Source organism: Olea europaea, unplaced genomic scaffold (genome assembly GCF_002742605.1).
Source record: "Olea europaea var. sylvestris unplaced genomic scaffold, O_europaea_v1 scaffold364, whole genome shotgun sequence".
Taxonomy (NCBI): Eukaryota; Viridiplantae; Streptophyta; class Magnoliopsida; order Lamiales; family Oleaceae; genus Olea; species Olea europaea.
Window position 1 is genome coordinate 384,209 of NW_019255650.1, and position 11,947 is coordinate 396,155.

The 11,947-nt window shown below is 34.8% G+C and overlaps 1 pseudogene; it reads right to left on the reverse strand.

Annotated features, from left to right (window-relative positions):
- LOC111386649 overlaps positions 1–11,261 on the reverse strand; it is a 17,098-nt pseudogene extending 5,837 nt beyond the window's left edge.
- Between the last annotated feature and the right edge of the window lie 686 nt (positions 11,262–11,947).

The window sequence follows — 11,947 nt, forward strand, 5'->3', positions numbered from 1 at the left end:
TCCACTACTGACCAACCTCAAACTGATGGTCAAAACGAAATTGCTAACCGAAGTCTTGGCAATTTATTACAGTCTCTAGTCCAGAAAAATCTTGAGAATTGGGACTCGATCCCCCCAACTGTTCACATCGCATATAACAATTCTATGAATCCGTCTCTAGGTCTAAATCCATTTGAAGTTGTTCATAGTTATAAGTCTAGGCGACCATTAGATCTTATTCTCATGTCCCCGCATACTAGTGTGTTGTTGTCAGCTGAAGCATTTGTATATCATCTTCATGACTTGCATATTGAGATCAATAAACAACATGACGCAAGTAATGCATTATATAAACTTCAAGCTGATTCGCATAAACGATATTTTGAATTTAATATTGGGAATTATGTCATATTGCAAGCTTGTAGTGCTGGTCCTTTAAAAATTTTAAAGCATGTTGGTTCAAATGCACATGTCATTGCCCTTTCATCACATTTTAGCCACCACTCTGCTTTAAATATTGAGAATTTCATTACTTACAAATACCGTATTACTTCCTTTGATGATCCATTTCTACCTAACTTTGTGGACCCCCAATTTGACTATATTGATATTTCTACTTTAATACCATCTATCACAGCACACAAAGATAAAATTGATATTATTTTAGATGAACGTGTTGTATTAACCAATGATGGTAAAATTCAGTACTTCCTTGTTTGTTGGGTAGATCGACGTACTTCCTATGCTCCTCATTATGTACAATCATGTGAAAATGTTGAAGATCGGGTGCATGAGTATTGGTTATTTGAAGTCCAATATCAGTACTTGGTTAAAAGGAAAGATCGGCCCCCTTGGTCAGATCATATTCTTAGGAATAAGCTACAGTTTTCAGTACTATCAATTATGGAATTTCGTTACTTGGTTCGTCAGAAAGATCGTCCTCCGTGGCTTGACTTGAAGCATTTGGAGTATCAGATTAACTGCAGCCTATACTATCTATCAACTCGACAGGGTCGAGTTTTTCTCCCGCCCCGGGAGAGTTGATGAGGACATCAGACGACGTTTACTTATTTTATTTAAGCTTTATTTATTTTCTTGGACTATTATTTAAATTTGGACTTGTATGGGCTCGGGCCCAAACTCGTTAGTGTTGCTTTATTATTTAAACCTATTTTGCATTGTAATTTTCAGTTGATGATGAATGAATAATTATTTTGGTGACTTATGGCGCATCTCTCCCCTTCTTCTATTGAATTCTTCTTCTATCCCCTCCCTTAATTCTCCATTCTTTCTGAATCTTTCTTCTGTTTCTATTAATCATCATGTTGGTATTGCATCACTTCCCAACTTGCCTTAACAAAAGTGTCTCATTCCATCCACATCAGTTAGTTGACTATGTAAATGCTGGCTTGGTAGTACTGTTGCCAAGAAACAATGTTGATGTGGAATAAATCATAAAAACTGGCACAAGTAATAAGAAATGGCATTAAATGCAGTGGAAATTAAAAATTGTAAAATCTAGACAATAGAGAGAGAGAATAGAAAATAATATAAAAGGAGACCAAAAACACTAAAAACTTACAAAAGGAGAAGAAAAGGGAAAAAAGTGTGTGATGTGTACATCACATTATTCATTTGTTGGTTAATATGGCGTGATGTTCCTGCATGAACACAACGATAAAAGTGCATTTTCATTCATGCTGTTGACAACCAACATAAGATAGAATTCCATGCATAGGATGATAAAGAGCATTGCTTCATAGAGGAGTCATTAATATATTTTGCAACATACAAATGTCTAATCATTATAAATCTCCTTCTATTTGTCCAAGTTATTACTTTATCTTGTGCCTTTTCTACGAACCATTATGCAATGAACTTATGTTTGGTACTACGAATCCTATTTATATGTTGCTACCTTATTTAACATTGCAAATTTTTCTAATAACTATTAAAGGGAGAAATTTTGGAAAATGGAGTTACTATGACACATCAAAAATAGCACAAATGCTATGACAAAATAAAAATAGAATGAATATTATGACATGATTCTCAGTGGTTATATACACTCCTTACGTGAATCTTCAGATTCCTCCACATCATAAATTCCAAATATGAGTTCTCACTTTTAGGTTGATTAAAGAAATCTAAGTGCTTGTTTTCAAAATACAGCATTGCTGAGCTTATACTTTGTTTAGAGATAATATTGAAGAAGACAAGGTGAGCTGTGATATTTTAAAGCAGTGTAAACACTCAGAACATGAATGCCATATCCTTGTTTAGATGACTCAATTTACCAATAGCTTCAGAAATACATTTAGTTTAGAGAAAAAGTGTTACAAGATAAAAGATCACAGTTGATGGCTGTCTCATTGGCATTGTGAGAGCCTGGAAGAATCCAGCAGGATATTTGACTCATGTTTGGTCTCCATTGAAATTATAATTTATTTTTCTCTATTCTTATCAATCACACATTGTTCAATAAAATAATATTACATATAACCCAAAAACGTCTTCTTCTTTTTTTACGACACATTCTTCAAAAAATTACTATTCCAAAATACATTTTTTCCAAATTCTCATTATAATGGGGCCCAAACAAGGGCTTAGATAGATTGCAAAAAGAATAAAAATGACAAGGATGCTCAAGAGTCACAACCACTATCACTGATGGAACATAAAAATTGATTTTAAGATAAACTAAAGGAAAAAATCAATCATAAAAATTTGAAATAAAAATAACAGTACCTTTAATCCATTGATGCAGCTTGGTGATTAATCACTTTAATCCATCATTATTATCACCTCTACCACTGGGATGCTTCATCTTTCAAAAATTTTCATCACTAATATAAAACTCGTGGTATTTGTTGGTCATTAGTTTATCTTACTTTTGACTGTCATTGGGACTTTTCATGATCATTATAAGAATGAAGTTACTTTCTTCTTCCATTACTTTATTTAATTTTCATTAATCTTACAAATATATTAAGTTTACACATTGAATATCAGCCAATGAAACACATTCCTTTTCCCATATCATCCTTTGAATGAAGAAAAAAAACTTCAGACCTAGCCTGTCCAAACCAGCCCACATGTAGTTCTAGGGCCAAGATGGTCCTACATTATTTATCCTTTGGAAAAAGAACAAATTAGCTTATTTAAGCATGGACCAATTCTTGCCTGGACCATAGCAAAAACCAACTTAATGGATTAGCATACCAGGCCAGTGCATTTACGTTACTATAGACTTTGAAACTTACTACTAGTTTTAATCAATTTGATTGGACAACATTGACCACTTCTAACCCTTAATTCAGAATCTTCCTAATTTATCCGACTCCCCCAAAATGATATCCACAAGAACCCCAGCAGGAACAGGACGTTCATCCACTCAAACAATGTTAGATTGCTAACATATTAAAGTCCTTTATGTTGGCCTACTGTTTTATGCCATCCAGCCTATTTATGGCCAGAAAGTCAATTAACTTATCAAGGCCACAATAAAAGAAGGATCAAACCACATTTAAGTGAAAAGTGGTTTAAAGAACTCCAAGAAAGACCTTCCTCGTGTTGTGGACTCAAACCTATGGATCAGGAACTTCTTCCAAAAAAATCCGAGAAATCTGCGCTTAAATGATTAAAAAGAGAACCCTATTGCACAACTTCTAATGCCAACAAGCCCAACCATTCAATTTTAAACATCACTCCATCTACTTAACAATATATTTAGATAAAATGGCCCTATTTACAAGTTATCACCGTGAATAGAAACATTTCCATATTCTGGCAGCAGGGTATTTTCTTTCCTGTTCTCTTGATTACTATTAAGATCTGAGCCAAGAAAATTGAAGATGTCTCATCGTTTCACTACAGAAATAACCTAGGCTCTAGCAAGATCCAGATCAACAGAGATCAAAGTCAACACTGTACCTAGCATGCATTTTTCTCCTGCCACTATCTCTTACTAAGATAGTTTCTATAAAAGAAAGAGAAGTGTGTTTTAAGTAATATTTGATTTTCTCACCTTCATAATTGACAAATCATCCATAGGAGCATCAGGAGTTCTATTTAACATCACTCCCAATGCATTCCTCATGGCAATCTGCATTGCTGCTTCAATTTCTTTAGAAGCCTCCAGGGCTGTTGAATTAGCAGCAGCAGCTACAGTGGAAACTGTTCCTAGTTTTGTGGATCCATTTCCACTCAAGGTATTCACAGCCTGTTTATGAGCCTTCAGAACCAGTTGTGTTGCACTGCATTTTTGAAGGGGAAGCATACATTTAAAGAAGAACCAAAAAAAAACACACACACACACACATATAGAATGAGCCCCTCGAAAGCTTGATGCAAATAAACGAATTTTTGTTCTATATCTCCGAGTACATATATATGTCTATTGATTTGATACACAATTGAGAGTAAAATCCATTTTATTCATGCATTCTTACCAATAGGGACTAAATACGGTTCAATGCCTTCAACAAAGTTCATAATGGTTTGCTATCACAAACAAACAACAAACTATGGTGATAACTAGCATTTACATACACTTCAGAATGAAACAGTACACATTAGCTTATCACCTAATTATCGTCCTTGAGAAGCTTTCAACAGTTTGGATAGACTTGAACGAACGTTTGGTTTATATCAATTTTACTAGAGCATCTGCAAGAGAGGCCTTTAAAGAAAAATGCTCTTTGTTTTAAAGTGTCAATTCTTAAAATTCGGTTCTAACAAACTCTAATTTAGCATTTTAAAATAGAGAGTAGAATTAGCTCTTCAAATATGGAGATCCAAACCCACTCTTTACTTGTATTTTATACTAATTGCATTTAGTGAATTACAAGTTTCAATGCATCACTCTTTGGTTATTAAATGATATATGAATAATGGTTTAAAAATATATATTAAATAAAAAAAATGAGGGAAAAGCAATAAATGCTTATTGAAAATGGTAAAGTACAGAGTTAATATTAAAGAATGTAAATGGAGTGTCTAAAAAAAATTTACTCTTTAAATTAAAGACGCTCTTTATTACGTAGAGCATCTCCAATAGTCTCTTTATTTTTAAAGAGCACCTTGCATATTATTGAGAGCATCTTTAAACTTAAAGAGTGATTTTCTTTATTTTTGCACTCTCCAACAAGACTTTTTATTTTAGCTCTTCATTTTACTTTTACCAATAAGCATTTATTGTTTTTCTTTCCCTTTCATTTAATTCTTTTTTAGAACCGAATCAGGTACCAATCATTAAAATAATTAAATATTATTAAACAATCCAAGAAGTGGAGCATTGAAACTTGGAACTCATTCAATGCAATTTAAAAAGTTAAATCAAAGAGATTATTGGAGTCTAATAGATGCCGATGCTCTTTTAAAGTAAAGAACTATGGGAGATGCTCTTATAGCCACTTAACAGAAATGAGCTTGGGTATTTTAAGACATTGAAAACGTCCCTAATCATGTTGCCAAGACAAGTACTGGGCGAGGTCCTTAAATGTAGGAAATAAATTCTCATGCAGCATAAAAGAGAACGAAAGGAAAGTAAAAAAGGGGAATAAAACAACTAATCATTTCGAGAGAGAAAATTGAAGATCTCATTCTAGTATTATCAAGTACATATTAACAAAAGATTATATTTGACTGAGCAAAGAAGTCAAGGAAAGAAACTGCTTCGATTTTTTTCTTGCATGTGTTGAGCATATAAGAGAACTCTAAACATCATCACAACCATAGCTCCACAGATAACATACAAAGCAACAGTGAGAGAAGTTGCAAAAGCACATAAAAGCAGGAAAGCATTAAGAACTCACTGTAAAGTTGACACCCAAGCTCTGGCAGCACCAGGAGTTTCTGCACAAAGGAAATAATCTTTTTTTCTGGGGCGTTCCAATATCTAAGTAATAAGTTAATAATCGACCAAACAACTGCTATCAACTCCGATGCCAGTAAAAATAAAAGAAAATCAACAAATTTTATTTTATTTAGCTCCAATCCCAGCTTTGCAGCAACTCATCCCCCACTCGCACACCCCATCATCCCCCTTATTATTCTTTTATTATCTGACAAAATAAAAATGTGGAAGATGAAGAAACAAAGGAACAAGGGAAAAGTAATTTTAACTTTCAACATGGATACAGAAACAGCAGCCATCGTACTTTTGTAGTCCTCTAAATCAAGAAAAAAGACATTAACATAATTATCCCTAATCTTAAGATAAAATCTAGCTCAATGAAAATACTTAGCCTGTGTTTGGAAAGATCTTATTTATAATCGATTTATAAATCAGGATGGAAGGTGCACACACGTAGGGCATTTATGATGGCCATTGTTAGAGGCACTGGCATTAATGTCAGCCTTTGGTAAAAGTTTTCACAGTTGTATCCCAATTTTCCTCCAAAAAACGTTTGGTTGTTTGTAGGACAATACAACCCTCACAGTTATGTCCCAATTTTCCTCTAATAAACTTTTGATTTTTTGTTGATTTCTTGAATACAACATTTGGAAATTACTAGGGCAAATTAATAAACATGTGTACGTGGATGAGGGGCACAAATGGAACATTAATAATGCATTCACCCGTACCTGACACAAGTGCAGGTGCATGTCAGATGGAAACAAAGGTACCTTTTAAAGATGTTTTTGGCAGATAAATGATTTATAATTGATATATAAATGCTATCCAAACACAGGCTAAAAAAAAAATATTATAGAATGAAAACGAAACTAAAATAAGAATCTTACTGGAAGTTCTTGGGAGAAATTGTTATAGTACTATTTGCATCAAATACCATGGTTCCTTTCACCATTGGTTCATTTCTCCTGACCCTATAGACCCAACACATACAGAACCTTTAGTAAAACGTTCACAAAGTTGTGACGAAAAGCACTAATGACAAAAGAAAGGGTAATTTGCAGCACCATACTTGTACTCCATTTTCCCAGTTGTCGGGTCTAAAATCACCCATCTCTCGTTCCATTTTCTCAGCTGTTCAAAAGAATCAAGTAAATAGACGCCATTTGCAAGAAAAATCAAATATAGGAAGTTGGCCAGAACTTCAACAAAGATAAATAGTACTGGATTATTTTAAACTTTTCAACAGAGATGAAGACAATCACATGGTTATCCCTAATCCACAAAGGGAACATATTCTTTTCGAACTGATGTCTGAAACTTGCAAGACAAGTTTGCCCAAATACCCCAGGAAAAGAGTAAAGGGTAAGAAAGATGATTATGCATATATTTATTTCAACCTTTGTATTAACCATTAATCAAATAAGCATCAGTCAACTGATAGAGTGAAGTTCTGAAAATTTTCTATAATATAGATCACAAATGAAATGAGAACTGTAAATGAGAACTTAATGGAAAATAAGATTCACCATACCCCTATTTCTTACTCGATTTCTTTCATATTCCCGCCCTTCCCTTATATGTTTATTTATACCCTCCCCCCAACTAACTCTAACAAACTGACTAACAGTCCCTAACAATTTTACTGACACAACATCCTCCTAGAGACTCCTATTGAGCACTGCTGTCAAGTTGTTGGCTTCCATACCATGTGCTTGCTTGGCCTTCTTATGTCTTGCATATGTAAATTTATTTGGAGGCTTATCAAATACCCCCCCAATGCAGTACCTTGTCCGCAAGGTTCAAAGAAGGAAACTGTCAGTTGATTCAATCAAATGGCTCCCAAGTTGCTTGCACAGGCGACAGACCCTTCTACTAAATCAAGACTTCCATAGCGTCCATTGTACACTGATTTGACTGTCTGAATCCAAATACAAATTCTGGTTCCACAAGTAACTCGCAATCTTCACCAGGTTGAGGGGGCGGGGAAGAGGTTGCAGGAGCATTTCCCACTACCTTTCTTTGTTGCGACACGTGGAAAACAGGGTGGACAGGCCAATAGATTGAATTTTGATCCGAATCCGATGAAATTAATGGGATATAGATTTAGGGTCTCAATCCGATAGTCCGATGAAAATCCAAATTCGATAATCTGTTAACTAAATGAAGCAAATATGAATATATGTCACTTCGATCCGATAACAACCCGATCTTATTTATTATAATGATATACAGCTAATTTGAGCCCCATTATTTAGAAAAAATACAATCTTCTACAGTATTTTGACATCATTTCAACCACACATTCTTCAATAAAATAATATTACACGTAAATCTAAAATTTTTCCTTATTTTTTAATCACACATTTTCCATCAATACACTATTCAAAAATTCATTTTTTCCTCCAAAATGGGGCTCATACAAGGGCATAATATATTTTATATATTATTGCATAATTTATTACATATATGTTTTTCCATTTTGAAACTTTTATTGCATTTTTCTCATAATTTCAAATAATAAATAATATTATGTAATAATATAATTTTGTCAATTGAAATATTTGAAGAGATTTATTTTTTTATTAATAAAAATAATAATTAATTTATTTTATTATAAATTAAACAACCAAAGGAACCAACAGTTGGAGTAAATTCTATATTCCCTACTTCTCACTTGCCACATCGGATACTCACTAGAATATCATAAAAATTACAATCTATAAATAAGTGAGCCAATAATTGGGTAAAAAGATACTTGGGCCTTTTAATTCTTAGCTTAGAAGTTGATTAATATAAAATTTTTATCTTTTCAATTTTTTCAATTTCGATTGGGTTATCGGATATGGATTTAACATCAAATATTCATTGAATTATCGGATCATATTCTTAACGGATCGAATCGAATTGGCAGATCCAATCCATTTACAGCCCTAGCAGCAGCTAATAGTGACAACCGATAAGGCATCTTTCCACCATTGCCAACACCTCAAATGGTTGATGGTACCTCGGGGCTAACTTTTCATTGTGGCGTAACACTAGTGACTTACGCCTATACGTCCTCATTTTCACATAAATCTGATCTCTTGCCATGTATTCCACCTCTCTTCTATGTTTGTTAGCCACCAACTTCATTTGCTGTTGGGCATTACGGAGGTGTATCTGTAATTCATCCAAAACTTTATGTCGTTCCATCCAAAGCCCTCTCGAAGCGAAGTAACACGGGTGGATCGCCCCCATATAAAATGCGAAAAGGGGTGAGCTGTGTGATACATGATAAGAGGTGTTATAAGAATATTCAGCCAAATGAAGAAACTGATACCATTTTTTGGGTTTTATCGAGGCAAAACACCATAGATATAGCTCTACTCCCCTATTTACCACTTTTGTCTAGCCATCAGTTTGTGGATGATACACCAAACTATGCTTCAACGACGTCCCATGTAATTTGAAAAGCTCACTCCAAAATGGCTCACAAACACCTTGTCTCGATCCGAGATTATAGAACAAGATATTCCATGTAGCTTAACCACTTAGCAAATATTGCAACAATTGATGAGCTGAAAATCGATGTTTCAGGCCAATGAAATGATCTACTACCATCAAGATTGAGTCGAACCTTCCAATTTTGGCAGCCTTTCCACAAAATCCATTGAAATATCCTCCCATACTTTCTCAAGAATGGGTAGCGGTTGGAGCAGTCCCACCGATGCAAAGGTGGAATAATTATGTTGCAGGCAAATTCAAACAAATGCCCTGATATCCCTCCTCATACCTTTCCAAAAGGTCCACCCTTTGGTAAGCCTTCAGAAAACCCCCATGCCCTCCTACCTTGCTGTCATGCCCTTGCAAGGCCATCTGTACAAATGAGTCGTCTTTTGGTAGCACAAGTCTACCATTACACATCAGGTTATCTCGCAACAAAGAATACCCGGGAATGTGTTTGACCATTTCGCAAGGCATTTAGCACCCGGCCCAGATCAGTGTCTTCTATAGCATTCCTAATTGCCGTTAATTCCAAGGTACGAGGCACGCTTAGGATCATCAACATTGCCGTCCCATCCACCTTAGAGAGCGCATCCGCTACTTTATATTCCAAACCAGCCTTATACTCAATGTCAAAATTGAATCTCAAAAGTTTAGGAAGCCATTTTTGCTATTCCGGGTTCACCTCCCTCTATTCCAATAGGAATTTAAGGCTACGTCGATCAGTTCGTACCACATATTTGCCCATTTCTGTACTGCTAATACAATGGCCATAAGTTCCCTTTCATATATCGATTTACACCGAGCCCGCCAAGGAAGTGTTTGACTGAAGTAGGCAATGGGTCTCCTGTTTTGCATGAGGACTGCCCCTACTCCATGCCCGGAAGCATCAGTTTCCACCACAAATGGCTGGTTAAGTTGGGCAACCTCAAAACTGGTACTGTCGTCATGGCATTTATCAACTTTAGGAACGCTGCCTCCGCCTCTTCAGCCACCCAAAACTGTCTTTTTTTAGCTGTTGCGTCAAGGGCTAAGCTATGCTCCCATACAATTTCACAATCCGGCGATAGTATCCTGTGAATCCTAAAAATCACCTTAACTCCTTGATCGTTGTAGGCCTTGGCCAGTCCCTTATAGCTGCCACCTTGGATTCATCAACCCAAGTTTTCAAAATCCTAATACAAAAACTAGATTGCGAAAACCATAATAACACAAAATTATCTGGAAATTATACATTAAAAACCAATAAACAGTGGATATTTCTCGCTTTTTCCTTATGGTTTTCAATTACTATTGCAAAATTCAGCATTAATTAGAGGGGAGCCGTGTGAATAACTACCAAATTACATCACAAAAAATGAATTAATAATACAATTCGACGCTGAGGGTCATACTCTTAACAATTAACACTAGGAGTATAATATTCAAATGCAAAGTCTGATAGCCAATACGTTTTATAAGTTTCTAAGTTCACAAAAATAAGTAAAGTCGGAATTACAAAATCAAGTACTAAAAAATTAGACGGTATTCATTTTTATTTTCACCGTATCCGATCGTTTGAGGAGGGCGCCTTGCAACAAATTTCTGCCCGAGCTAGACGCGAGCTGTTTTTTGATCTTCTCCAAGCTGTTCTTAGTATCCGCATCTCCCTACAAAATTCAAAACCCAGACCATAAAACAAATGGAATTCCCTTAAAATTAATAAATTGAACATAAAAAACTTAAATGAACATAAACAGTAGACCGACAAGAGGCGCTCCATTCGAAGTCATGATAATTGATAAATTTGGGAAATTGTCGATGAGAAAATGATGATTTGAGTGGGATTAAAGAAGGGCTTTGTGATTATGAAATGGAAGAATTGATTATGATCTGTTGCTGGACTCATAGGTTTCGTTGGGCTTGAGGGTTGGGGACTTCACGCACAAAGAAAGAAACAAAGATTTTGGTTAACAAAATAGTTTACTAACTCTCGCATATACGTGGGTCCCTCTTGCATTAAAAATTTCGTGATCCCTACAAATATATTGTTAGAGTATGTAAAATTTTAAGTACAAATATATTTGTACATGTAGTACAATCCAACAAAAAAATGTTTGCATACACATGTTTAGTGCTCATATCTCATAGTTTAAAGAAGGCAGATGTAAGGGTGAGGGTTTTGAACAAGTTGGTGCCGTAGTCGGTGTTGACAAAGGGTATACCAATAGACATGTTTGAGTGGCCTATAAATTGGTCAAAAAAACTTGTGTAAGTACCTTAAATTGTCTACTAGTTTGGCATGAAAAATGAAAATCATTTTTTTTAGGGATAATTGTAATTAAGACCCCAAACCTTTCAAAAAGTTATAAACTTTTTCCTAACTTTTCATTTATTGCAGTCATCATCCTGAATCTTTCAAAACATTACGAATGAAATCCCAATGGATGAACTCCATCCATATTTCTATTAACTGACCAAAAAATTGAACATTGACCACATTTTAATCAATTATAAAATGATAAAATAGTAACTTTATATTTTTCACATTAAAAACATTAAATAAAAAACAACAAAAAAAGAAGAAATAAAATGAAAAAAGGAAAATATCTTGATATGATCCAAGAGTCGAGCCCGACGAATGCA